The sequence below is a fragment of the Microtus oregoni genome, unplaced genomic scaffold, assembly GCF_018167655.1.
Source record: "Microtus oregoni isolate MIOR12 unplaced genomic scaffold, Mior012 000023F_ref0000262, whole genome shotgun sequence".
Lineage (NCBI taxonomy): Eukaryota > Metazoa > Chordata > Mammalia > Rodentia > Cricetidae > Microtus > Microtus oregoni.
This window is the reverse complement of record NW_024543082.1, coordinates 23,727,175-23,732,613: the sequence shown is the minus strand read 5'-3', so window position 1 is coordinate 23,732,613 and position 5,439 is coordinate 23,727,175.

Genomic DNA, 5,439 nt, shown 5'->3' with positions numbered 1-5,439 from the left:
GGACATTTGAATACCCTCAGCCAGTGCCTGCCTAGTGTATAATTTTGATGTGGCCCCTGAGGCTTCCTAGGCTCCCTTATCATACACCTTGCCCATCAGATCCATTTGGAAAATGTTTGTCAACACAAAATAAATAGTTTCTCTTTGTTCTGACCCCTGCAAAAGCACTGATTCTTTTGAATATACATTAAATCATTCTTTTGAATTCTTTGCCTGCCATTTCCTATAATTCACTCTCAGTGGATGCCATTTCTAGATAAGTGATTTTTTTTGGAAAAGTTGTTGTATTTTCAGTTGCTTGTGCTTTTACATTGTTATGTGCACACCTTGTGCTATTTCCTTGTTTTTTTTTTATCACTTATCTTCTTTCACTCTAGGTATCAGTAGTATTTATGTGTGAATTGGATGTGATACAGTTGATTGTGAAGTTCAGAAAATACTTTTTTATTCTGGGAATTCATGACGCTTAATGTAAACTCTATAGTATTACCCAAGTAGACTATTTACTAATAAAGCAACCAACTACAGCTGCTTGATTTTATTACTATGTAAATGTTATATTAGTCAAAAGATTCTACTGCCTCCTTTGACTTCAATAACTGTTTGAATACACACAACAAAGGATATTATGTAACATACTCAAATTCTAGTTAATAAGATTTAGAGTTGGGGGAAGTAGGGTGAGTAAGAATAAGGATTAATTAATCATTTGATAAAAGAAAAATCATTGACAGGAGTAACATAACTAGAAAAAGAAAATTGAGGTACAATTAGACTCCACAGATGTTAGAGATTGTTAGAACTGTGGAAGGTCCTAATCAAGAAGTGCAAAGACAACAAGGTAAGGAAGAGAGAAAAAATAAAATTCACAGGAAAAAAAAGAAAGAATATATGACATATCATTGAAAATTATAGTAAAAAATGCTTTATTAGTAAACTGAATAAAGAAAGAAAAACAATAGTCATAAAACATAACTGAGCAATATACAAACAAAAGTAAACCATTGTGAAATACTGTGCAATAGATTAAATTAAATAAAGGAAAACAATAAGGTAATATTAATGAAGTGAGTTCCTGGCACAGGCTTGCTGAGTTGAAAGAAGAAAGTCGAATACCTCTCAGGGTTTAGCTGTCTCCATATGGTACTGTCTGTACAAAAGGACATAGGACACTTTGTCTCTGTCTTAGTGTTCTTGGGGTTCTGGCATATGGAAGCAGGGGATGGCAAATTGTTCCATGACTCCTGTACTACACCATGACCTATTCTGGTCCTCTAATAGGGTACCTGAGAGGATCCGTTTCTTCTGTTCTATCCCAGACAGGCCAATAGGACAGGAAGACTATAGAGGCAAGGACTTCTGGCTTAATTATGATTTTCAGCTTTTCTGTCAAAGGTCTCTATGTCTTATGACAGGAGATACTTGCTTGTTCATGTTCATTGCTGCTCTATCCATGATAGTCAAGGAATGGAAACAGCACCATGTTCCCATTAACAAGTGAATAATGACAATGTGGTTAATATACATAATGAGTATATTCACCTGTAAAAAATGTAAATAAAATTTTCAAGGAAATGAAAGGATCTGGAAACCATCATTCTGGTGACATAACACAAACCCTGATAGACAAATGCCACAGACTAGGTCTTGAGTCTTAGGGGAGAACCTGTTCCTATTATTCTGCTAATTGAACATAGCAATAAATTTCCTCACATTCTTATTTTTATACCCATAGATGAGTGTATTATTTTATCTATACCCTAAAGTTTTTAAATAGTGATTCAAAACTGTTCAATGTGCTAAGAATAAAAAACTACAAAGTGCTCAGGACTAAATGGGATATCTGTATCATAACCAGGTTCAATAATCATCACAGAAGAGAGAGTCAAAAGATTGTAAAGGCTGAAGGGAGTAGACATCTTTAGCAAAACACTCTTTGCTGGGCATGACAACATAGCTGTGTACCTGAACTCATAGCAGCCATGACTGCCTACACAAGATTTGCAGAGGAGCAAGCCTGTCACCATCTCAGTATAAGTGGAGTAAGGACTCATAAATTACCACCCCTAGCTGAAAAGTAACTGGGAAATTGTGGGGCTACTTGGAAAACGATTTGCAGTTTTCTTCAGGGATGTGGATCCTGAGAGGCTACCCAATGCTCCTATTGATGGTTTCAAACCTGTAAACATAGAAGTAACACTAAATGAATCCAGTGAGTACTAAAGAGAGAATGAGTGGGGAGAGCATGCAGATGTGTGAAAACGTGGTAGACTGGTAAGTGAGAGGAGAGACATTGACAAGAAGGGAATTGGAATGAATTTGATCTAAACACCTATGTATGCATGGTATTTTTAATATACCATGCAAAAATACCAATTGATTGGATGGTATTTTTAAAAGACAATTAAAGGTAAAAGTCAGGTAGGTGACTAACTTTTCAGTAATTTTATAAGGTACACTACAAACTAACAGTATAAAAAGTATTAGCATTAAATTTAAAATATAAATACAAATTATTAATAAAAGCATAGAAAATTATAGCAAAACATAAAACTATATAAAGCAACACAGTCAACAGATTATTATGCCACATTAATATAATTAAAATAATATTACAGGATGTTTGTAAAGTATATCATTTATACAACTAACTTATAAATGAGTTCACAACAAAGAAATCACACAGATGCACTTAAATTTTTTTCAAAAAGAAAATACAATTTCCCACTTCTACACTACGAATGGAAACAGTTGTGTGAACAGAGACTAAAGGAGTCAGTATTTGGGAAAATAAAACACTAGTTGAAGGCTTACTTTTTTTGTGAGTGTGACTTTTTTTTCCCAGCTGCAGAACTCAGTAACGTGTTAACTACATTAGGTTGTACAAACTTGACTAGTAGCCTCTATTTACTGGCATAAAATACCTGAAAAAAAAACATAATGAGCTATCAATCTGAAAGAAAGGAGTCCTCAGATAGTAACAGAAAAGTCCATTTGTAAAATCTGCTAATATTCCTGGCTGACTCCAGAGCCAGACATGATGGAATGATTTAAACAGAACTGGCATCTATAGCCTATTACAAGAAATGAATTTGAGGGTTTGAATTCAGTCACACCAACTGATAAACAAACAAAAGCTGTCATTCTTACAAGATAACAGCATGTGCGGTTTCTGTAATGATCCAGACCACAATGCCCAACACATGTAACTAACAAAATGAAAAACAGAAAATATGACTCATGCTTAAGAGAAAAGGAAATCAATGTAAACTAAGTCTGAGATGCCAAAGATATTAGAATGAGCAGATCTGAATTTTAAAACCTCCAATATGACTGTTTAATGATATAAAAGAGTCTCTGTTTATAATCATGAACAGGCAGATGATCTCAGCACACAAATTACAATGAGAACAAAGAATAAACTGTGATTTGTAGGATTAGCAACAAAAATAAAAGATAATACATCTAATTGATTGTATAGCCCAATAGAGATGAGAAAAGAATCAAGAATTTAAAACAGATGAAAAGAAATGACCTAATCTGAGGAGAGGCAAGAAGGTGTTTCCAAGACAATATGAAGAACCTGCCAGTAACCTGTAGTTGGATAACATGTTCAATATACATGTGATGGAAATGCCAGAAGGAAGAGTTATATAAGAACAATGGTTTAGATATATATTTGGAAAAATGGTTCTTGGATTTTTCTCAAACACTTAGGATGTTTTATTTATTCTTTGACAAGTTCATGCATGTATACAATACGTTTTGATTATATTGACTCCATCTCTCTGCCCCCATTCCCAACATGGTCCCAGACACCTCCCCAACACAATTCCACTCACACTCAGGTCTTCTTTAATTCATGATAATTCATCAAGTCCAGTTGGGGCTGTCTGCACATCCATTACTCTGACATGATTCACCAGGGCAAGAGAAACCTACCAGAGTGTTGGAGGAGGGCTGTTTGATGGTTTACAGATGCCTAGATATCTTAGACCCAAAATAATCACACAGACACAACTGTATTATTTAAATCACTGCTTGGCCCATTAGCTCTAGCTTCTTAATGGCTAACTCTTACATATTAATTTAACCCATTTCCATTAATCTGTGTATCATCACGTGGCAGTGGCTTACCTGCAAAGCTTCAGCATGTCTGACTTTGGTAGCAGCTACATGGCTTCTCCCAACTCTGCCTTCCTTCTCCCATGTTATAGGCTAAGGCAGTTTTTTTATTCATTAACCAATAAAATCAACAAATAGACAGAAGGACCTCTGACACCATTTCCCCCTTTCTGTTTAAACAAAAAGGAAGGCTTTAACTTTAACATAGCAAAATTACATATAACAAAACAGGTATCAAACAAGAATTACAGTTACAATATTTATATCTATTTTATCTTGTATCATAATTAAGGAAAACTGTAACTATAACCATTTATTCTTCAACTCCATCAAAGACTCCAGAAGAATATAATATTACCTAAGTAAACAGGAAATACATTGTAAGCAACATCCAAAATTCTAGAACTGACGGAGACATCTCACTGCCCAACAGTCAGCCAAAGTTCTTCCACACCGTTGGGGCATCAGTCTTCAGTCTACAAGCCCATAGTGTCTATCAGACTTTTCTATGAAGCAGACAATTTCAAAGACAGCTCTGCCTATATTGGCAGTTTGTCGGTCCCATTTTTCTGGGTCCTGCAGAACGTCTGGCAGACTCTTTCATGTAGCAGAATCCCCAAAGGACCATCTCACCTTTAGGCAAGTTTAGCAGTCATTTCTCTATGAGTTCTGCATGTCCAGTTCATACAGCATGCACCAGTAGGCATATCTTGCCTATCAAATCATTACTGGGACATCTCTGGGTAAGAACCATTGGTATCTCTCTGTCCTCCTAGAAGCCTGCATGGCATCTTCCAGCACAGGGAAAGACAGTCAGTTGGGAGAGAGTTTTCTGGTCAGAGTGAGATTATTATGTTGAAGTTCTACAACCAAACTAAGTGGTATCTTCAGCCTTATATTCCTGCCATTTAGTTATAATGGATATCCAAGTGACATGGCAATAGGGTGTCTTTGTAGTTTTCATAACCAATAACTCATAGGGAAGAATTCTGTACCTGATGATAGATTTTCATTAAATTACAATCACCCACATCTTCTGAGAGCAGTATTGTCCTCCCATGCCAGATACCTCTGATCAAACTATCTTTCAAAGTACGTTTTTAAGATGAATTTTATTATTTCTATTTAATTGTATGCATGTGTATGTGTGTGAGAGACAGAGACGGACATACACACACACACACACACACACACACACACACAGAGAGAGAGAGAGAGAGAGAGAGAGAGAGAGAGAGAGAGAGAGAGAAAGTCTGTGTGAGTCTGTGTCTGTCTAAACATATTCCAGGTCACTGCAGGTGACCTAAGAAGCCA